Genomic DNA, 24871 nt, shown 5'->3' with positions numbered 1-24871 from the left:
AAGATTACGAAACGGCATTTCACCACAATATCCATTCAAGCTAGCGGAGCTTTCGATGATGATTATGACGATGTTTCGATTTTTATGGCGCAATGCCGAATGAGGGCAAAGAGCGCCAAAATATGGTTAGTTTATTTCTGTGGTTTGAAAGTAAAAGAAGCATTTCAATAAAAATAAAAGAAGTAAAACACAAACTAAGGAACATGAATGGTGTAAAGGGCCAGATTTTCATGATCAGAGGTCGGCGAACTCACTCATCAGTCCACTCACACAGACTCATTAGGACTCAAACTCACGCGTGAGTTTGAGTTTGAGTGAAGGCAAGGCTAGTGTGGCATGGTGAGGTTGAGCTTGAGTGAGTTTGAGCCGAGTTATCCCGACTGAGTTTGAGTCCGATTGAGTTTGAGTACGCCTAAGACCTAGTGAACGCTGAGTCCATTTTGAGTTCTGAGTACATTTTCAGTTTGAGTCCATTTTGAGTTCTGAGTACATTTTGAGTTTGAGTCCATTGGGAGTTCTGAGTACATTTTGAGTTTGAGTTCATTTTGAGTTCTGAGTACATTTTGAGTTTGAGTCCATTTTGAGTTCTGAGTACACTTTGAGTTTGAGTCCATTTTGAGTTCTGAGTACATTTTGAGTTTCAGTACGTTGTGAGTTTGAGTACATATTGAGTTTTGAGTACATTTTGACTTCTGAGTACATATGAGTTTTGAGCCCATTTTGAGTTTGAGTACAAATGAGTAACCTAGCAGGCAGCTATGGTTGGCTGTTAGGTGTCATGCGTCACTGTGGGCTCGCAATTCAGGTTACCTGCGGATACGGCACCAATCGCGATCTGCGTGATCGGTTGGGAGGGAGGGGGTGCCTGATTTTTATTTTTCTTGTTGAATTTTCATGGCCATAAGCACTTGCTGCATACCTAATTTTCGCGGCTGGGCGCGTGAGTGATAATTGACTGGTGGGGTCATAAAAAAGGGTTGTCTTAACTTTTCCTCCTGACGGATCCACTAAGAGTGTGGGAAAGGGTGGTGGGAAAGCACATGGCGGCGCTGGTGTGCTGGTTGTTCTCCTGCTACTGTTAACGCCTTGATATAATGGCGTCACAAAGGAAGAGGTGAGAGCAGGAGGGAAATGGGGGCGGGGGCTGTCCTTTCTGCTGTTTCAAATGAAATAGCTGAATTGACTGGGCAGCGCCCCTTAAGACAGAAAAACGACCACATTAGATTGGGTGAAAAGTGAAACTGATGAGGCTAAGGCGTGTAAGGTATCAAATGAAAGGTCCAGATTAACAACATCATGCGGTGTAAATCAAAAAATTCTTCCTGATTGTAGTCATCAGGCAGTCATAGTGAGTCATAGATTGGGTTAAAATAAAAATGACGCTGCGAGGGCATGTGTGGAATCAAATTCAAGGTCTTGATCTGGGGAATCATTTGGGACGAAAATGCGTTATAGATTTATGATGGCCTGGTCTAGGTAAGTCATATGTTCGGTTAAACTTCAAGTTCATGACGCTAGGACATGTGGCGTATCAAATTAAAGATGTCGATGAGGGTAATCACGTGCTTCCTGATTATTATCATGGCATAGTCAAAATGGGAGATAAATTAGATTAAAATTCACAATGATGCCACTGGGTGTCCGGGGCATCAAATTGAAGGTTCCGATAAGGGAAATCACGTGGGACAAAATGTGGTAGGGCTATATCTTGAGATAGTAATGGTTAATCATTGGCGGGTTTAACATTCCAATTAATTCCACTAGAATGCGATGGGTATCAAATTATTGGTCCTGACGAGCGGAATCACGTGGGTAAAATACAAAAATGCTTCCTGCTTTAACCATGAGATTGTCATGGCGAGTCTTATATTTTGTAAAATTCGAAGTGATCCCGCTAGGGCGTGTAGGATATCAAATTTACGGTCTTGACGAGGGGAATCACGTGGTACAAATAAAAAAGGCTTCGTAGTTCGAATCATGAGATGGTCATTATGAGTCATAGATTGCTTTAAATTCAAGATGATGCCGCTGAAGCTTGTGGAGCGTCAAATTGAAGGTTCTAGTTAGGGGAATCACGTCGGACCCTTAAATAATGCGTCCTCTTTACTGCCATGAAAGTCATTGTTAGTTTGACTGGTATGAATTCCATATTACTCATCTAGGGTGTGTGGGGTATCAAATTAAAGGTCTCGTCGAGGGGGATCACGTGGGACAAATATAAAAATGCTTTCTGGTTATAATTATGATATAGCAAAAGGTGCACACTACACTCACACGCTCACTCACTCACACTCACTCACACACTCAAACTCCCACTCACACTCTCACTCACACTCTCACTCACACTCTAACTCACACTCACACTCTCACTCTCACTCACACTCACACTCTCACTCTTACTCTCACTCTTACTCACACTCACACTCACCCTCTCACTCTCACTCTCACTCACGCTCACCCTCTCACTCTCATTCTAACTCTCACTCTCACTCACACTAACACTCACACTCACACTCTCATCCTCACTCTCACTATCACTCACACTCACACTCACACTCTCACTCACACTCACACTCACACTCACACTCGCACTCTCACTCTCACACTCACCCTCACCATCACACTCACACTCTCACACTCACACTCACACTCACACTCTCACTCTCACTCACACTCACACTACGACTCTCACTCTCACTCACACTCTCACTCCCACTCTCACTCTCACTCTCACTCACACTCTCACTCTTACTCTCACTGTCACTCCCACTCACACTCACACTCATACACACTCACACTCACACTCTAACACTCACACTCACTCTCATACTCACTCTCACACTCTCTCGCTCTCACTCTCACTCTCACACACTCACTCTCACACTCTCTCTCTCACACTCTCACTCTCACACACTCTCTCACACTCTCCCTCACTCTCAAACACTCTCTCTCAATCTCACACACACTCTCACACTCTCTCACTCTCACACACTCTCTCACTCTCTTACTTTCACTCTCACTCTCTCACTCTCACTCTCTCTCACTCTCTGTCACTCTCTCTCACTCACTCTCCGTCACTCTCTCTCGCTCAATCTCTCTCTCACACACCCGCTCACTGTCTCACTCACACACTCTATCAAACACACACACACATACCCACGCTCGCGTGCATGGTGGAGGTTAACAGCTGGGTACGGTGGCGGTCATTGCTTACAGTGCAGCGTGGTGTTTTTACGAGCTACGAGATCTCATTCCACCGAGCCAATGCTAATAAAAACTAATACAAGTTCCTCAGCAGACAACGAGGCACTTTTTTGTTTGTCCCACGTGATTTCCTTCCTCGAGACCCTCAATTTGATACCCCATGTTCTTTAGCGCCACACCTCTCTGCATTTCCACCCAATCTAAAATGATCTATGACTCCGGTGTTACACGGTTCGCCATTTTCAACATTTTTCTTATTTCGTTTTCAGAATTTTAACATTTAGTTTTATCAATTCTCTACATTTACGCTTTTATAATGATTACAGGTTGAACTTCCGTGATATCTGCATTTTTGTGTATATGCCGGGCGTAACAAGATCATGGCGGGGATAGGGGGAGGGGTGTATTCGGCTAAGAATGCTACGCAATAAAACAGCAAAGGTATGAACGCTCGCGCTTCAGAGATTCGTGGGGACAGTTCGCTTTGACACAAGGCGTTTTTTCAGGATACAGAGCAAGAATGCACGGAACCGTAACACTAAACAGCTTCGACATATCTTAAGCGAGAAGTGAGCGCACGTGCCCTCACCCAATTTCGCTTGTTTCGACCTGGGGACCCAGCACACCATCGAGCCTGGACCGCCTCTGTTATGAACACGAACACGAAGCCTACATCAAGAGTTTGGTATCCAATATATACGTACAATTGCTTCCACCCAGCGCTACTCTTCATTAGCAGCACGTATAGCTGTATTAAATCTGCAACAAAAATTGTTTTCGACCTCACAGGAGCTACGGTGTCATGTCGTGGCGAATGCAAGAGTTTGAGATTACGAATTTGCACCCGTAATATTTTTACCACGCGTGAATTTCAAAACACTGTCTGCTAATGAAATCAGAGTCCATCTGACCCTGAGTAAATTCCTAGCATGAGAGAGTTGTGAGGCCATTTGATTTCTAAAATCATTTTTAGTTCTCAGCCTACTTTGAGTTCTGAGTTCATTTTGAGTTTTGAGTTCATTTTGAGTTTCGAGTCCATTTTGAGTTTGAGTACATTTTGAGTTTGAGTACATTTTGAGTTTTGAGCAGATGCTGAGTTTTGAGTTCACTTTAAGTTTGAGTACATTTTAAGTTTTGAGTACATTTTGAGTTTTGAGTCCATTTTGAGTTTGGGTACATTTTGAGTTTAGAGTCCATTTTGAGTTTGAGTACACTTTGAGTGTTTGTACATTTTGAGTTTTGAGTACATTTTTAGTTTTGGGTCCATATTGAGTTTCAGTACATTTTGAGTTTGAGTACATTTTCAGTTTTGATGACATTTTGAGTTTGAGTACATTTTGAGTTCTGAGTACATTTTGAGTTTTGAGTCCGAGTGAGTTCAGAGTTTTGCGCTCAATGTGAGTTTGAGTTTCAGTGAGCTCAGATGTGCTGCTCAGCATTGAGTCTAAGTTTGCGTAAAATGGTGATTCGAAAAAAATTTGTGAGTAAGTTTGAGTGAGCCGCACCAACTTTGCCGAGGTATGGTCATGGTGCATGAAAAGAGATGAGATGAGAAAAAATTGACATCAGTAAGAAACTTAAAAACACGCTTGCTGGAAAACATGCACTCGTCTCTTAAAAAATATGATGGGTGAGACGGGATGCGTTGTCTGTATACTTGTGGGAAGTGTTTGTGATATTTTGTGTGAAGCGCTTTGCATTGAAGTAGCACATGGATTACGGATAGGCCGTCTCCACAACTGCTACACAGGGGTCTTGGAGATGCCGTAAGCACGTCGGAATGCGTTGCATGCGTGTGGCTTATCCGTTATCGAGCCAAGGTAATTTCGTTTGGTCTGCTGGGTGTGTCAGTGGTTTATGCTCAAAATAGTGGCTTTATAACTTGTAGTTTGTTGTCTGTCTGTTGATTCAAGTGCGCTTGCCATGTGCCAAAGTGTTGTCTGATGTGTGATTTGAGGTCGGTGTAAGGAATTGTTGTTATGTCAACTGCAGTTGTAAGTGCAGCAGCGGCAGCCATTCGGTCTGCGGTTTCATTCCCTGGAATCGCAGAGTGCCCTGGCACCCACAACACCGTCACTTCAATGTTTAACGCATACAGAGACATAATAATACTAATCAGGGCATTGACCTCATGGTTTTTCACTTCTGTCAGGATAATAAACGCCCAACACTGAAAGAATCAGTATAAATCACAGATTTAGGCACTCGATTTAGAAAAATATGTTCACCTAAAAGAAGTATGTCATAGGACTCTGCCGTAAAGGTACTTGTATTCCTATTCATAGTTTTACAAACATTAAAGTGCCGCCATGCGCAGCAGAGGAAAACGTTGTGGCAGTTTTTTGAAGCGTCTGTGTGAAATTCAGCACACTTGTACTTGTGCTGAAGGGACAGGAAATTTTGCATGATCGCGTTTCTAGGCACTCTGTTTTTATCGACACTGTTGAAAGATACATCACATAATATCGGGCTAAGCTGCCGCGTACTAATAATTCAGTAGGGGAAGATTTGATCGTGTCTGAAAACATGACATCAAATTGTGACGCTTCTTCTCTTACTCTGAAAGGGAAGAGAGCCGAGATTGATGGACGATTAGAAAGGAGTTGAGATATGGATGTATCAAAAACTGACGTGAAATAAATGTGAGGCATTTACGAGATTTTAAAAGCATAAAGCAGGTCTGTGTAAGCTCGCTGACGTTCTAAGTTCCATTTGTTGCACTCTACATACAGGCTTTCAACTGGACTAGTCCGGAAGGCACCACACGAAAAGCGGAGCCCAAGATGAAGCACAGGGTTCAGCATTCTGAGGGGTGTTTTGTGGCTTACCCATAAACAACGCTACCATAGTCCGATCATGAACCTATTAGCTGGTAAAAACACGAAAAGAAGTTTTTTGTTAGAACGAAAACAAATGTGCAAAGACCATTCAGGATAGTCATTGTTCTTAAGCATTTATATTTTAGTTTTTTATGTGTGGGATGAATGTGAGCTTTTCATCAAAGATTATACCTAAAAACTTGTGTTCCTTTTTGAGAGGAATCGAGACACCGTGGAGTTGAATGTCTGGATCCGGCCGGATGCCACGCCTCTGGGAAAACAATACCAAAGTGCACTTTCCTATAATAAAGTTAAAACCATTGCTATCTGCTCAGCCGGGTAGCTTGTTAACAGCAAGCTGGACTTGGCGCTCACAGACAGACAAGTTACACGATTTCGAGGAGAGTTGAATCTACTCTACATAGATTGAAGAGGAAATCGATGGTGGCAGTGCCTTGCTAAGAGAATTCATTTTCGCAATAAAAAGGGTGCAGCTCAAAACTCCACCTTGTGGCACGCCATTTTCCTGGACATGAACCCTAGAGAGTGCAGTTTCTACTTGCATGCGAAACTTTCTTTCAGACAAGTAACTGGCAAGCGTGTTCATCATGTTACCCGACATGCGAAATGACTTCAAATCTCTGAGGATACCATGCCGCCGGCAGTATCATACCCCTTTTAAACATCGAAGAATACTGTCATACAGTACTGCTTTTGTAGGTAGGCATCATTAATGTAGGATTCTCGCGCTACAAGTTGGTCATTTGCAGATCGTCCCGCTCTGAAGCCGTCCTGGCAGCTCTCGAGAAGACCATTGTGCTCAGGAAAGTACACGATCCTCCTGTTTATCATCTTCTCGAGAAGCTTGCACAGGCAGCTTGTCAGGGGAATGCGAAGATAACTGGCAGGAGTGGACGGGTGCTCTCCTTGCTTGAGGAAAGGCAATACTTGGCCTCCCTCTAAGGTTTTGGAATTTGCCTCGAAAGCCACATGTTATTGTATAGGTGTAGGAGTGTTTCAGGAGTGTCTGGGTGTAGGTGTTGTCTCATGGTATATGTAATCTTATGTGCGCCTGGAGCTGGACGTTTAGAGGTGCTCAGGGTAGCCCTTCATTCACAGAATGTAAATTGAGAATTGTAACCAGATTTTGACTTGTTATTGTCATGTAGGGACTTCTTTTCAGAAGCGGTTTTATGTCGCAGGAAAGTGTTTGTTTAGTGTGCATGCTCGAAACACGTTGGAAGTGTTGTGCAAGTTGGTTAGCCTGGTCTTCAAGTGTGTCCAATGTACTGACCAGGGCACGCTATGTGTATGTTGTCCTTTTAGTTTACGTATTCTTCTCCATACCTTGTAAGTGTCTGTGGATGAGTTAATTGATTTAAAGAAAGCCCGCCAACTCTCCCTTTTCGCCTAACGACGCACACGCTTTCCAAAGGCCTTTGCCCGTTTAAATGAGATGAGTTTTTCCGAAGTGGGGTACCGACGAAGGACACCGCACGCCTTGTTCTGGCCCTCTCGCGCCCGCCTAGAGTCCTTGTTACACCAGGGCCTCCATGGGATGCAGGACGCACTTGGGGCCTGGGGAATGGACTTTTGGTAAGCTTTGAGGATGTGCGCCGTGCAGATTTGGGCGGCTTGATCCACGTGTCGGTGTTTTATAGATGAGTGGTATAGTTTGGATGTTTGTGTGAATGTGTTCCAGTTTGCTTGTGAATCAATAAACCTTTTATGGGAAGATGGACTGCTCGGGCCTGTACCTATATACGTTAATGAAGTGGGGAAATGGTCACAACATATGGGTCTGTGCCCACACCCCACTCAAGACATGGACAGAGAATTGCGGAGCAAATAGCCAAGTCAAGATGTCAGTATCTATTGTGTCCAGAGTTATGGTATGTAGCCTGTTGTTTGTTGAACAGGCGTGCTCCAGAGGATATAACAAACTTCTGTATCAGGCGACCGCGGGCATTCGTTCTGGAGGAGCCCCAAAGAGAGTTGTGCGCATTAAGGTCGCCTGTGAGGATGTATAGCTCGTGTAGCTGGTCAACCAGTGCCTCGAAAGCGGAGCTCTGAACTGCAAAATCAGGTAATATGTAAATGGAGCATACCGTTGTCAAACTATTAAATTTGATTGTATGGATAGCTACAGCCTCAAGGACAGTGTTTAAAGAGAGAGGGTGGTATGATTTCTGGGCGCCAATGGCCACAAGCCCGAAGAGTGGGTAGAGCCAACCTTGTCCATTCTAAATACCGTGTAGCTATTGAAGAAATCTGTCTGTTTGGAATTGAGGTAAGTTTCTTGGAGACATATAATACTTGGCTGACTGTAATGCAGCCTAAAATACATATCATCAAGATTTTTAGGCAGGCCTCTGCAGTTACATTGCATGGTGTTTTCTGTTCCCATTATTTACATTTAAGAATCACTGGAGTGTGCGTGTATGTTTTTGTGTCGTCTTTCGGGGCTGTTACTCTGGGATTGGGCTTTTTGAGCCTTTCTGTTGGCTTGGACGCCGGAGCCTGTCCTTGGTGTGAGTGGCAGGCAAGAACGGCGCGACGTACAACTCGTCATCCGATGTCCTGTGGTTGCCTGTCGAATCGGGCAACCCGGACTTGAACCCCTTTCGGGAGCACTTAGTTTGAGCCGCCACCGCCGCGAAGCGGGAGCCGATGCCGGGCCCCCGGTGTCCATCCTCTCGGCACCATCCAACGCGCTGGAGGACGGGGAGCAGGGGCGCGAACGGCACCGGTCCCGACTGAGAAGGTTGACACCACAACCGCTGCTGTCTCACCAAGCGGCGTGGTGACGGGTCGGGATGCCTGAAGCAACCCAGCGGGGGAATGGGAGGGACCAGGCAAGACTCGCTGAACTGGGTCCCTGTGGAAACCAGACGCCGCCCCGCCCCCCGGCGAGCTGCGTCGGCATACCTCCGCAGAGGGAAAGGGCGAACCTCTTTGTTGCCTCTGAGAAGGTGATGTTCTCAGTGACCTTGATGTTAATTATCTTTTTTTTTCATCTGAAATTTATCGCACTTGCAGGAGTACGCCGCCTGCGCCCTCCCGCAGTTCCCACAATAGAGGGTGTCGGATGAACAGTTGTCGCTCGGATGATCATGCGCCGCGCAATTTGCACAGGTGGTTCGGCCACGGCAAGAGTTTGTACCGTGCCCGAACCACTGGCACTACCCGACCAACTTGAAGTTCAGTGTTTCCCTCCCGCGTCTTAGGCATCTTTCACGTTTCGTAACGTATAGACCAAGGACATTAATCAGGATTTTTAATATCCACATGGAAACCTCCCACGAGAACAATAGACATGGTATATCTAAGGGAATGAAAGTTATAGCTGCGCGTGCACACTCCCACCTTGCAGTGACCAACCCAGCGCGACTAAATCGGGAACCAGTTATGTGCGCGTGCTTAGAAGAGACCGAAAGCGTCAACAATTTACCTCCCCAGTCGAAAAACACAACAGGAATTTCTGTCGCACAACAGAAATTTCTGTCGCACGACAGAAATTTATGTCGCACGATAGGGATTTCTGTTGGGACTACAGGATGGTCTGTCGTGCGACAGGAAGTTCTGTAGTACAACTACAGAAAATCTGTCGTACGACAGGCATTTCTGTCGCACGACAGGAATTTCTGTTCGGACTACAGGGTGGCCTGTCGTGCGACAAAAATGTCTGTAGTATAACTACAGAAAATCTGTCGTACGACACGCATTTCTGTCGCACGACAGGAATTTCTGTTGGGAATGCAGGATGGTCTGTTGTGAGACAGGAATCTCTGCAGAATGATGACAGAATGTCTGTCGTACGACAGAAATTTATGTAGTACAACAGACATATCTATAATGCGACCGACATTCTGCAGTCCCCACTACAAAAACCTTTGTAATAGAACTACAAAATTTCTGTCGCATGAGACCTTTCTGTTGTACTACAGTTATTGTGCAACACCCTGTAGGCACTACACAAACTTATGTTGGCCCACAGACTGTCCTTCAGCCACTACATTCAGCATTCGGTAATTACCATTATTATTTGCCATGCGATAGATCATTTTGTAGTCCCAGCAGATTTTTATAGTGTGAAAGACAAGTTTAGATCCATTGCGAAAGTGTCACATGACAGACCGTTCAGTATTGCTACGAAATCTCTTGCTTACCCTGTCGGAAAACCCCGCGTTTTCCGGCATTAGGAGAGCGATAGAATAGCCCGGAAAGAACGGAATACACAGGAAAACGCCGCCCTGAACGACAGCAACGCGGGGAGGTTGCTGGAGAGCATCGAATAACATGGGGACATTGCCTTTAGGGACAGGGCTTCAGCCAATGCGAAGGGGATATCACGAACGGGATAGTCCGGGACGGTATGGTGCCGCTGCTTGGCTGGACACGGGAATGCCGCGCGCCGCGCTCGACGCAGATGCTCCGAAACTTGGTGTTTGCGGCCCGTGCGGTGCCGCTAAATCCCACTTTTTTAGCGTGCGCTGCACGGAAACAATGCTGCGTGCGAGTGACGGTAATCTCGTTCAATTGCATTGCAAGCGTCTGTTGTAATGAACGTTTGTTGCATTGCGGCCATTAGCATTCCGGCCGTGTTGGAAAAAACCTTCGCTACAAATTTGCAATTAACAACACAACTTAGCACAAATCAGACAAATGTTGGAGCATCTAAGCGTAGCCCCATAATAAAAAAAATGGATACATAGAGAACTTGGGAAATTCCTTGGGTTCTTTGACTGAATTGAAATTGCGTATATTGTACTGTGGACAATGTTTGATAAAAGAATCAGACAACAAGGGTAGCCCCTCGGCAAAACGGACGCATAAAAAACAAGCAAGATGTGCTTTTTGAAGACGTGGTGTAATAATTGCAGTGCACATTCTGACATGTATTTCTGGGTGTCTTTGAGAGCCCCATCTTTTCAATCTTGGTGCTGTGTTTTTATTTTTTTAGCGAGCAATTTGTTTATTTTAACGCGAAACATGCGTCCAATCAAGCCGAAATAGTTAAAATAAGATTTTAAAAACAGCGAACCAGCTGCCGCTACCTGTGTGAAAAAAAAAAAAGAAACGGCGCCAGTGCACTCGCTGCATTACCGAGATGAGTTAAAAAAATAAATGTAGAAAGAAAGAAAACGTGCGCCTTCCCTCTAGCCTGCCCTTCGGAAGAAGTTCGGGGAAGCATCGTCACCACTGAAGGCATGTCGCCGCGCGGCAGAACTCGCGGGACGGGGAGACCAGAATACGAAGAATCGAGAGGGGTGCGGAGGGGTCGCGAAACAACTTCTCGTGATCGGCCGGTTCCCTCCTTACCCTTCCTTTGTTCCCTCCTGCTTTTCGTCTCCCGGTCAAAATTTGCGGTGGCTGCGTGGCCCAGTGGCTCGTTCACATTTCACATCGGCGCTTTGCCTATTTGAAGTTAGGCTTAACTTTTTTGTAAAAACGTGCATCTTATGTCCCCGCGGAGTGTCAGCAGCAACATTTGCAGCTTCGGAAGCTGTGGTAAAATCAAGATCAGTGGTCCAGATTTCAAGCATCTCGATGTGAGGACTCCTCCAGCGACGACTAACCGGGGTGCTTGGGATAATTGGCACTTTAGTGTGAGTGAATGCGACGAATCTCGCAGGCAGCGTGATTTGGAATACGTGCGATGTGCTTCGACAATCGATTGAACTTGCCACGATCCCTGCGTGACTTCGGCAGGTATCGTGCGTGCATACTCTTCAAGATAGTGCAGCACCACACAGATGTGCGCTTTTCGCCACAGGATATCCTTCCACCCCTTGCTGTGCGAATGCAACGGAACAAGGTTCACAAAGGCAAGCATTCCAGCTAAAGATTGACTTTCCATTTTAATTTTCTCACGTTCTCTCACGTTTTGCAGAGTAAAAAATATTTTTTCACTTGTGTTTTAATGGCCCTAACTAATATAAGGAGCTAATTTTCGAATGGGTATTGTCGATGCTCGTTTAATAAAAATTATTTGTTTGGTGTAACAGCAACATAAGAGGGCAGTAAAAGCCTCTCCATGACAAAAAAGTGAAGCCGCGGTAGTGCCCAGGAACAGTGTTGTAAAAAGATGAAAATAAAATGGATGAGCACCGCAAACTGCTTTTTTTTTCGGACTGTGATCAGGCATGTGCAGTCTGCGTAACATCAATCTTTTGTATTGCATGCATGAATGTACCACTAGTTGCATTGCTTAAATGCCTTTTGGTACAGCTTTCTGAAATCAGTTATTCACTGAAAACAATTTCAAGCTTGTACCAGAAAGGCAAGTATGACCCCCAATGCTTATGTTTGTTGGTCATATTTTTATGGAAATTGTTATTGAAATTTTGAAATTGAAATTGAATGAAATTTTATTGAAATCCTGCATACTTCAGGTACTTAATAGAAAAAAACATCACGGGAAGTAAATTTCTAATGCCAAACAAGTTGAAATTGGAGACATGACAGGATTTACTACGAAAACAGACATGACAGGATTTTCTACAGACTACAGAACAGGATTTACTACAGACTACAGGGCAGAAATTACTACAGACTACAGGACAGGATTTACGACAGACTACAGGACAGGATTAACTACAGACTACAGGACGGGATTTACTACAGAATACAGGACAGGATTTACTACAGACTACAAGACAGGATTTACTACAGACTACAGGATAGGGTTTACTACAGTCTACAGGATGTCCCATTCCCTCACAGGATCATTCTGTCGTGTTTTTCTGTTGTGTTTTTCGTCTGGGTCAAAGAGCCCTTCAACCTCAACAATTTATTATTGCTTTACATTGGTGTCAAAAGCGGGCAGTTTAGTGTTCACCCGGGAAGAATTTGTTGCTACACGACCAGCTCGAACGAGAGGTAGCAAAGATGATGGCAGCAGCTTCCAGTTTTTTTGCGTGCCCTATCGGGAAGCTGTTCCGCCGACGTTTCTTCAATTTCCGCTGTTCTTACTCGTAGATGCTTTAGATATGCTCTCCCATAGATGCTTTAAACATGGAAGGGTTCAGCTTTTATTCTATCGGAGAAACCCGGGGTTGCCCGTTTCCAGTCGCGTAGTATGCATCTTAGCCTGTGTAAGACGCCAACCCAAACCAAAACAGCTCGAGCATGGAAGACAGCCAACAGGCTGCTTTCAGCCCAGGAGCTTCCAGGTTTCAATTTTTCTGCAGCACAAAGGGCATAACATTAGCAGCGGAATGAAGCCCAGCTGTGCCGAAACCCCTCGTTTCACCTCCATCCCGAGCACTCATTAACCGACAAACGGAAACACGCGCTACGTGCCGTGAAATACACGGGCGAAAATGTTGCTCGGGAACCTTTGCAGGCTGAACAATTGTGGGTTCACGCCAGCGTTTCAGCCGAAAAATGCTGTTCAACCGGGAGGAATTCGCAGCTTCTCGGTGATGCGAAATTTCTGGCGGCCGCGGCAGCGGCTACATGTTCGCCAGCGGAGGCTTTCGAGTGTTTTAACGCCCATTGTTGCTTTTGTTATTTTTCCGCAATCATCTGATAACGGCGCTACCACTGTTGTCAGCCGATTGCACAAAAAATGGCCGAGGGATACTTAGTGGAGAGGATAATAAGGGTTGCAAAATAGGGTTTAGCGGTGTCAAAGGCGGGAACCGGAGCAGCGCCGAGCACACTGGCTTCAACGAAATAAAACTTGCCGTGGGGTTACCGATACACTGTTTTGCATTACAGCGAGACCTGATCAAACTTGCTGTGGCACTTCAAAAAAAGCCACTGTGTACTCGAATTGCAAAAAAACAGAAAGTCAGAAAAGAAGTCTCGAGATTCGGAAGCTTTTAGCAGCGGAGGTGTGTAACCCGGCCGCACGTTCTCCAACACGAAAAGAAATATTCGAAATCGAACAAAAAATCCTTGCCCCTTGAAGGAAATCGTACCTGGATGCCTCGGGCTATGAAACCGGCGTCTACTTGGTTTAGCTATAATCGCATTCGGGAAGCACAGGATTATTTGCTTTGGGTAATTCACAGCGTTGGCTTTCTAGCGGTGCGCGTACTCTAGCGTGTGCTTTCGCGGTCCATTTTCGTAGAGATGTACACGCCTTCCAAAAAAACTGTCGGAGCAGCCATTCATAGGGAATCTTCATCAGCACGTTGGGAAATTCTTACTGGGTGCAATAGCAAGGTCTCAGACAAGGCATTGCACCACAGGTACAAGCTGCGCCATTTGATTCGCCAAAAGTGTGCGTTTTTCTAACGTGTTTTGATGTTTTTTATGTGGTCCTGGATGAAATATTGTGGCTAGCTAGAGGCTGTCTTATTTTTGTGCGCCTGTGCGATTAGGCCGAAAGTATAGCAAGCAATTTTTTACATTAAACACAGTTGCGATTAAGCCCTCGTACAGTCTGTTCTGCTTTCCTTGCTCTCCGCGTTTTTGCTTGCCTTTGCCGCGTGCAACGTCTTTTCCGTAACAATTTACCAAATCACCGAAAAACACATTTTACTGGAGATTGAGAGCTCCGAAAAGGTTTGGCGCCGTCGTTTCCCACAAAAGCACCACCTTCAGCAGTTAGGGGACACGTAGCCCCAACATTTTGTATTCCAAATTGTGCACCACTGACTGGAGACCGCTCGGCAAAGCTAAGAGATGCGCGTTCGCTTGCGGTTAATGTAAAGTAGTCTACCTCATATTTAAAAAAAAACTGCGCGCAAAGTACGCGACCAAGAAGACGGAGAAGATGGATCCGTCCTGTCTGTAGTCTTGATCCGATCCTTTACTGGAAGTATTTCTTCTTAAAATGCAACACCAACTAGCTAAACATGCTGTACTTAGTCTACCTTTCATGTGCAAACCCGAACTACCACGATGGGTACAAACTTCTCTGCCTTGTGATACCCGACCAAGAACTCGCCACATTGTTTTCACACAACTGACGAGCTCATCATAAATGGGAGACGTAGTTCGAGCAACTTTCTTATCACCTGAAGGCACCAGAGCTGTGCGCTTTATGCTGGACTCGACAAAATAATTTACGCTAGCGGGTCAGCACCGCTAAACAAAGGTAGATAATGTGGCCGCTTTTATTTGAAGGACTTAACGATGCGGCTTTTAGACACGGTGTGGCATTTATTTCTATCGGTAACTTTTGCTTAGAACAAACGCTAAATAACAATCATGACACTCGTAACTGTTGAATACTTTCCTCACCATACTTCCGTAGTTATGTTTTCCATCAACATTAACAACGAAAACCAATCATTCATTTTCCGCTTCTTTATAGAAGCTCAAATTCGTTCTAGAGTTTTAAAGCGCAGCTTTGAAGCTGTACCCGCCAAGTTTTGTTTCCTGGCGTACGGGACCACAAATTCCCATCGGGGCGCAGGTGGCGACGGGGGGAGGGATCGGGATTGGAGGGATTCACTCACGGGGCACACTAGAGAAGGCGCGGTGAATATACCCAGCGGTCCTGGCACGGAAGCGCCTGCTCGCCGGCGGTGTCCTCGGCGCTACGGCTTTGTCGCCTGCTTTAGCGACGGTTGTTTTGGGCCAGTTTTGGGCCCAAAACTTGCTTTGCGTCCATTGCGCCCGGCTTTCGCACAGTTCGAATAACTTCTTCGGCAGCACTTGTAGCGCAACCCCCACTGACAGAATAAAGTGGTCGTACAGCAAACATTTATGATAAGTATCAATTTTCAGGGCGGAAAACCAAAATGCCCAAACCACATACAGGCATCTGGCCGCTAGAGAAACGCGACCTTTAGCGCACTGCTTGCCACAAGTGGGACTAAGAATTCCAAACTGGTGTATAGAAATTCGGTTGTGTTTGGAGAAGTATTACAAAAGGCGAGATTTGTAAGTGGTTCTTATAAGTAGCGATTACGTTATTTTCCTCAGATTTCTCGCCCCTGTCAAACTCCCTAAAGTATTTGTTTAAATCAGTTCAAAAATGAATCACTAAGCTAGCATGCTGAATTGCTTCGTTGTCTGCGCTTGTGTGCGGTGATAGTTTATCCCCAAGCAAGCACATCAGGATGACCAGGTTCCGCTGTCTCACTCTTCGAAACACGCTCCTCTCCGTTTTTCTTCTAGAGACTCACGGCGGGGCTACAAGAGCGGCGTCCGCCGTTGCGGCCCGGCCGTGGCCGACACTGCTGCTGCGTTCGGGAAGCCGCCGCCGCCAATTCCAGGCAACAGCTGGCAGAATCTCTCGTTTCACTCTTTGTAGAGCCACGTGTGTGAATTAAAGGACGTCGCAGGGGCAATTATTTTGGGTGTCTTTTAAAGCTTTCCTTTCCAACCACCTTGACAGTGTGGATTGGAGCTATTTTTTAAGGGAATGGGGGACATGAACATTGTCCGAACGAATTCTGCATGATACATTAAAAACTATACCTTTCTCAAATATTGTCCCTGCATTTATTCAGCATAAATACACATCTGAAAACAAAATTTACCATCATATTTTTATGTCTACAAATAGTTTACATTTAATGTCGCGATGAAAATAGCCATTTTTATGTATTAGTAAGCTGTGACTTTATTAGAAGTAAGCGACGTAGTTAGTTGCCTCTTTATTTATTAATACACATCATAAGATTGCTATTTTATGGCATTCCGCCGTAAAAAGCACTACAGTCAAACCCGTTTATAGCGAACTTCAATATGCACCGCGATTAGTTCGATATATCCAATAGTTCGATATAGCCGAATACGCCTATAACGAGCTTATTGTTACGAGTTCGCAATCCGCCACCTCCCCAACTCCGCCACCCGCGTAGGCAGAAACGAACACAGTAGACTAGCCATTATCATACCAAAATAATCCATTTATTGCAGGTATCAAAGCTACTTTCCGCGTTAACTGCCGACGTTGCAAAAAAAAAAAGCTGGTGATTTTTCTTTTCACTTTCATTTTGCGGGTTCATTCAGCGTAGCATTCTCTACACGAAACATTGTTTGCACCAGTTCGAGTCAGCGTCCTCACAAATCTAGGAAGCATTGGCGGATAACATCGACTGCCGAAATCGCTTCATTATAAGCGTCGGACGGATTTCACTCGCGACATCACCGGGAACGTTGGCGAGCTCTTCCCACCGTTCACCGATGCTGCTGTCTTCGTCCGGACTCGCTGACTGGGCGGGTTCCGTCGCGAGTCGAGCGCATCGGAAACAGTTAGGGAAAGTATTAGGCGTCACGTCGCTCCATGCGAGGCGCAATGTCTCAGTCGCCGCTCTTGCTCCGTGGTCGCAGCCAATCCACATCTCAGTCGCTGCTCTGAGATCATGCATTTCGACGGCCATTCTAGGCGCACAGAGTCACATATATCCGATGTGAACTTCGTTATAAGGAATATGTTTCCCTTGTATTTTCTTAACTGAATTCTTTTTGTTCGATATATAGCGTAATTCACTCTATCCGGGTTCGTTATAGCCAGGTTTGACTGTATTACTTTTCAATTAAACCTATTCAGTTCGTCTTTAAATACTTCCAACCCCAAATTGAAGCCTAATCTCCACCGCAAACATCTATCTTTAGAGACTCATGAAACATTATTTGCTCCGTGCATAGCCATTCACTTTACCATTTCAAACGAGGCTCCGCTTATCGAAAATCAGGTTCCCTGTATTCTTTAGAATCATGAGTTACCAGTAACGTCAGCTGTAATCGGTAATTATAGATACTTACCATCTTCCGTCATTTGTAAGACTTCCTGGCTTCCTGAACGTTTGGTTTCAGCGGTCAAAAAATGGGCTTTGTTGAGGTACACTCTGCGAATAAAGTATTACAAAACATGTCCGTTACTCCTGGAGAATCCAAAAATATAGTGTTTAGATTAACATGACCTTAGCTTGCAGTAGTTTAGAGACTCATAAACCTTGCAGAAACTGCGCACGAACAGAACGAAGCAAGGACCGCTGAGTAAACGGCAACAGCAGAATGGTTTGTGAAGCGTGAATGGAGATACCCAAATAAACAATATGCATATACAGTGAGACACCTGGTCTTCCCACAGTTGCCTTTTTTTAATGATTGCAGTGTTCGAGCACGTACATACCTGTCACCGCAATCCTGATTATTATGCTCTCCACAACTTCAGCGATTTCGCTTGCACGCAGCATTATTTCTGTTTCGGATTGCTCCGATAAACGCGTGCGCCGACATTGCTCAAAAGAACCACAATGTTCTGATGCGTAACTCTTAACCATTTCAAGAGTTCGCATGTTTATGCGGGTGAACATGGTTAAAAATTTCTATTTCACGCATGCCTCATTGAGGACGATATGATGCCAAAACACAAATAAGTAAAATTACCCTTGCAGCGTGGTTTGCCACACAGACACTTCAAGCGCCTCGTATAGAACATACACTTCCCGTGAACGCAATCGAAGTTCGTTTCTGCGCATATGAAGCCGATTTCTACCCGATGTCACCATTTAGGCACTGTTTTTTCTTAATAGGTATAATATTTTCGGCCGGACTTCTGCCGGCGAGAAACTTCCTAGACCAACCCCGGACAGTGCTTCTAGCACAGGTAATCATTACAAACAGGCTCCTCCAACATGCGCACTTAAACTAACAAACTAATATTTCGGACAAAATATTTTGTCACAGGGAGAGAGGAAAGGTCAGTGTGGCGCACCGCTTAGCAGAATTGAAAACAAAAGGGTGTAAAAATTCAGAACAATAGGGCAGGGGAAGGGCATCCCTGCCTTAAAGAAGATAAAATTGGAGCGCCATTGGGACACTGTAATTCACCAAAGATTTCTGCGCCCTTCTAGTGTCGGTGTAGTTACGCCAAAACGCAATTCATAATCAGGCACCTTTACGCAATGCTTTGCAGAATAGCAAGTAGAATGGCGCATTTAGAATGGCACAGCACATACGTTGAGAAGGCGCGTCTTTAGGTAAACACACGAAGTGGTATAGAACTGAAAGACACATTTGTATTTTAACAGAATCCCTGCGGATAATGAACGTTAAATTATCAAAAAAAAAATCCCGCCATCTCCACGAAGTGAATTGTGATGAGAGGGGCGAAGCTAAAATGCTTATCCGTAAAACCGTGACACAATCCGGCACACCTCATGTAAAGCCTCGACACGTTGTTATAGTTCTTGACGGCGCGCACCATCTGAACGAGTGAAGGACGTAAGGCGCATTCGTAGCCATGGTCGCGTCTCGGTTTCTAGCGCAGTGGGAAGAGCGCCACGTACCTCCCGTCGCGGCCAGAGTGTCATGGGATCGAAAGCGCGCGTCGGCGCGTCAATGGCACTCGACAAGTTGTTATAGGTCTTCTGGACGGCGCGCACCATTTGAATGAGTGAAGGACTTAAGGCGCGTTTGTAGCCATGCTTGCGTCTCGGTTTGTAGCGCAGTAGGAAGAGCGCCATGTACTTCCCGTTGCGGTGAGAGAGTCGTGGTATCGGAAGCTGGCGCCGCCGCACCAAGCCCACGACTCCTCGCTCGCAAAGCTTGAGACTTCCCACCGCTCCATTGACAAGCCCGTCGACGACGTAGATGTTTGTGGTGATCATGTAGGGCTTTTTTGGAACGATGATAATCTCCATGGGTAAACTGGCCAATTCCGTGTGTAGCATTTTAGCCACTTTGGCCGTCGCCTTCTCCCGAGCGTCTTGTGTCACGTACCCCCCGGTACGTATCTTGAGCTGGCAAACGACGAATGATAACCTCTTCTTCTTCCGCTATTCCTTGGTGGGTAGCAATGAGCACATTGAACGTTTTGACATCTTCGTCCAATCTTTGGTTGGCCAAACACTAGGGGCATCCTGCCATAATCATCATCAGCGGTATGTACATGGCGCTACTAGGGACAGGACAGGACCCGAGCAAGAGTAGCTTCGCCCCTCAAACGGTTGATCAGCACTTCGATTGCTTTCATTGCACGTGCGTTGATTGTCCACTCCAGCTCAGTTGGAGTGGACTTCGGCAGTTTTATTGTTGTACACTGACTTGACTCAGTTCGTGTGCAGAGAGATTCTGTTGTTATTCATGTTTTTCTTAAAGCGGGTCTTTTGGTTTTATAAACATTGTGTGTACGTAAAAGAGAACCTTAATAACCACTCTTTCGCGGGAGGCCATCAACTTGATAAAGTGGCTTTTCTCTCACGGACGGTTTCATTGCCCAGTTCTCGACCCGTTTCGGTAGACCGAACATTTTATATTGTGTAAAAACATATATGCAGAAATTAAGAGAATTGCTTCTAATGTCTCGCAATCTTTTGCCGCTTGTTTGTAGTTTGAGCTTAATACAACGAAATATGGCTATGCCTAGCAAAAGACGTTGTACTACATGCTTTTTTGAGCTTTCTTTGTTTTGTTTTGGCTGTGATAAATTTATATATACACCATTATAGCGAAGAAGTGCCTTTAAATCGCTCAAGTATGTGTTTTAAGAAGATGCTCGGCCTTCTACAATGTTGGCCTGTTTACGCAATTAATATTGTTATTTCCAGCGTTGTTAAGTAGACTTTTTACGGTGGTATAACATTTAAAGGTGGAACTTTCGCCAAATATATTTCCGAGGAAATACAGTGTTTATGACGTTTCGTCTATTCTTTTTTGTTTTGTATTTTAAACCTTTTTCGAGACTTTTAAACCGTACAGCTGTTTTGGCCACACAATTTCATCCCTACAACCAATAAACGTCGAAGCCTCAAGAAAAATGTGTGTAGGGAAGTCCCCGGAAAATCACCCGGCGGGTCTATGCCGTGACGGCGTCAACAGAACCACTGGGCCACCCCGAGCACCTCAGGCGTACGAGATTCCCAGCGGCAAGGAACAGTAGCATGTGCAGATAATTGGGAAGAAAGAAATCTTTCCCCTGGTGGGAATCGAACCTGGGTCCACCGCGTAATGAAACCAAAGTCTATCCTTTAGAGGTACCATCGTATTCCGGGGCCACACTATTTCGTTTTTGAGTCCGCAGGGCGCCCGAAGAATTTGCATTTGCCCGCATGTTCTAACGCGTTCTAAGTTCTTCCACTCTAGCAAAGAAAGGAAAACTTGCGGACGAAACGACCCAGGCCTGGCCGTCACAGAGAGCTAGAAGAGAAAGTGCGGGAAAAAATGAGAAGCTATTACATATGAAATGCCAACTTCTGGCTTTTCTAGAAAGCAAATTTAGTTCGGGTCAACAGACCATTGAACAAATAAAGATCGTAGTAACAATTAGGGACAGAAAACGCACTTTTAGAGCTAAAGTGGACAAAAACAAAGTTGAAACATATTATCAAGTCACTGCACTACAACACTGGGGCACACGTTTTCGACCGCCTCGCCCAGGAACGTTAAGCATATAGCCGAACACACAGGGACGCTCCCTTTCCAACGCCTCGTGATAGGACCTTTTCTCTCCAGCCGTACTCGAGCAACACAAAGGGGCATTCGTGTCGCGCAATCAAACATTTTATTACGCACTCATAGCCGGTCCTTCTGCTGAGCAGCCGTCGCCAGTTTATGCGTAGGTAATAAATATATTGCAAAATGTACTGCGAGTATTCACTGCCAAGCCTAGGTTTCACGGAAAGTACGGCAAGCCAAGTGTGTGAAAAATTGCAATAACCGAATTACAGAACCCACCTATAGGAAGATCACCCGGTGTCCGTTGGCATCAGGTGACTTTGGCAGCACTTACGGCTGAAATTTGCAATATTGGATCGTTACGTGGCTGGGAAGTTCTCCCGAGGTGTGGCCACCTGGCGAGATTCGGCGTTGTGCGTTCCGCATGGTTGCCGCAAACATTACAACATGCCTTGTTTCACTGTCGTGTACCAGCAGCGTTTTAGACTGTAGGACGTTCGGACTCACTTCGAATGAACACTCGTACAAATGATGTGTTGGTGAATTTTCTTATGTGTGCTGGTGCTTTTGGTTTGTGGTGAAATCGTGGTGCTGCATATCTGCGAGTCCGGTCACAACAGGCAATGTTCCCACTGTGGTGCCGTGTCCGGTTGATTCCAATGAGTCACTTGGAGCACGAGTTGTCAACCCACTGCTCTACGCGCTTTATATTTGTGGGAATGAAGTGAAAGAGTCAGGTGGGAATGAACACACTCTGTATGAGCGATAATGTGAAATGGCTGACCCGTCTATTCCGATTTTATTCGCAACTATATTACTCGCACACGTTTGAGCGTGTTCGAATTCAAGTGAAAGCATGCGCTGCGCCTTTTCAGAGCCAGTCGTTCTGTCTGCCCCGCGGTGAGTACTGGGCGAAGAGTGCCGACAAGGCCATGTAGAACAGCCGAATGAGCATGATCACGAATGTTGGAAGATGGAATAGTGTTGGACACGATAGAAATGGGTTCGCTCACCGGTGGTGTTGAGTGCCACCAGGGTTGGATATCCCCGTGAAAACAAACAAGGAGGGTAGACATGGCCATTGCGTGCGTAATCTAGCGGCTTGAAGAAGAGACTATAACGTACACTTAAAAAAAATGTTCGATAAAACATAATAACGTTTAGGTTTGGGCGGGCTAGTTGGTTCACAATAAACTGAAACAGCGTTCTTACTGTCGGTGTAAAGCGCTGTTTCACAGTTTATTTGTTCGATTAAACCGTCAAGACTTGTTTCTACCAGGCGAGAGTACGTTTTCTTTATGCAGCTTCAAAAACGAATGTCGCGAGTTTAGAGACGATCAAAGCTCTGTAGTGGTACTTGATGACGAGATGACGAAGGACCCTGAGGAAAAGAAAAAGCCATCACAATATGTGTCGATGAGAGCACTGGGGCAGGAGCGCTAAGTGAACGTGATGATTATCTTTCCCGATGAATCTCAAGATCTACGACCCCTGGAAATCACAACCACATGCCCTCTGTCTCTTCCAAGAGGTGTAGCAGCTGGTCTGATACCCATAGTGTGCATCCCACAGGCCCGGTTCAACTTTGTGTGAAATGTGAGAAATAAAGGGAGTGAACTGTAAACCCCATATGAACAGCGTGCCTTTGTATGAATTTATGGAGAACTCCGTCAACAGGAGGCATCAAAAGAAGTGCTCTTTCCCCTACGTGGTTACCTATCTCCCCTCAGGACATCTGTCCCTTCCCCCCCTAATAAAACAATTATCTCCCTCTCTGTATCCTAAGGGGGCCATTCAGGCAAAATACACGTGTGTTTTTTCGAACGATATCGTGTTTTAGGGTGCCCCCAGCGCTTGTCCGGCAGCACAGTATGGCGTATTCACTGCGCAATTTCTCAATCATGGCTAAAATTTTGATTCCCGTCAAAAAGTGTTTTCGGTACGTCAGCAATAAAGTCATAAGTGAGCGCATTCAAACCAACTTCCACTGAGTCATTCGGCTCTCCAGCCCTGCTTGCCGCCAGTCCTGACTTAGGGCGGTATCATATTCACCTACAGCCGATGTCCGCCGTTGCTTTGTTTTGGAACGTATTTGCACCTGGCTTGTTTTTTGTACATGTAGAAAGTAATTGTGTCGGGCAACATGGGGTACCTGCGACAAGCAGGGTCACATAGAACAATGTCGCTTGCGCCCATCGACCAGTGTCTTGCAAGACAAATCCAAAGAGGTGAACTGCTATGCAGCTAATACCCTACTTACACGGGCACAGTAAACCACGGTTAAGTGAACCGCGGGTAGACAAAACCGCAGTTTGCTGCGTTACTCGACAGACGAAACTGCGATTACCAGGCTAACGATGGTTAACGCAAACATAACGTGGCCACCTCAGTTCGGTCACGCTAAACGCAGTTCACGCAGCCGTGGTGTTCAAAATTGCACAAGTCAGTTCGGACGCAACAGGCGGCGCATCACCGCACGTGAAAAGAACAATCACCTGGCGTTCGGAGGAGACAAAAGTTCTCAAATAGCGGGCGCCCCAAAGCTGCTCCCAAGAGACGCTTGCGTTGATTGCGTCGCTCTCGCAGTCAGCGCGACTGCCCGTCAGCAGCGGCTCGTTCGTTTCCTGATCCACCCGGTCTACTATGACAAAAGTCGTGCTAAGTTTGAAAACTTCGCGCGTTGATTGCCAAGAAACGGATAATTTAGGCAATCGTGAAGAGTTTTCGGCACTCGGAAACGATCGGCGCACGTGTCGGCCGTGCCTGCGAACACGCCGGCGCTCCTACCCGGCCTGCACGGGACTGCAAGCGATTCGAACCGGCCCAGACCACGACAGCGAATTCTTATCGCTGCTCTTCAAAACCAATCTGATCTCGGAAAATAAATTGCACATGCAAGAAAGTGTATGTTATTGTGGTGAAAAATTGTGCAATAAATTGTAATTCGCAGTTGCACAGATAGCGGCGGACAAATATCAACCGTGATGCCAAACCTAAAGTTCCCCACACCGAGCAAACCAGAGAAAACCAAGCCGGTTGCGAGCTGTTAAGGGAAGCGCCTCTTCTAAATCACGCTGCGCGCGAGTGCATTGCGTTTGGGTCTGAAGCGACTGTTTTAAGGATATTAACTTTTGTCTACATAGCTTCCCTTTTATTTTTATCGTAAGGTTAAAAGTGTGTAATTTATTTATGTCAGGCTCCCAACCAAGTGACCGTGGCCAGCACACTTTGAATTTCGCGTTTAACAGCCGAAAGCGCAGTTTGCGGTAACCTAGGTTGAAGTTTAGTTACTACGGTTAAGCTTAACTGCGGTTACTTCCGCCGTGTAACTAGGGTATAAAACGCCGCTTAGTGCGCCGAGTACCAACTGCAGTGCGCATCGGCACTTCTATGTCTACGTGTATTTTCGTAACTTTCATTGTCTACGGCACCATTCTTATTGCTGTAACATGAATATGCATTACATTTAGGCGCAAATAGCTCGATCAGCAAGCTTATAAACACTGTCTAATTTGCGTTTGCTTTAGCCGGCCGCA

Source organism: Haemaphysalis longicornis, unplaced genomic scaffold (assembly GCF_048455015.1).
Source record: "Haemaphysalis longicornis isolate Haplotype H1 unplaced genomic scaffold, Haemaphysalis longicornis Haplotype H1 scaffold_13, whole genome shotgun sequence".
NCBI lineage: Eukaryota > Metazoa > Arthropoda > Arachnida > Ixodida > Ixodidae > Haemaphysalis > Haemaphysalis longicornis.
Note: the sequence above shows the minus strand (reverse complement) of the source record.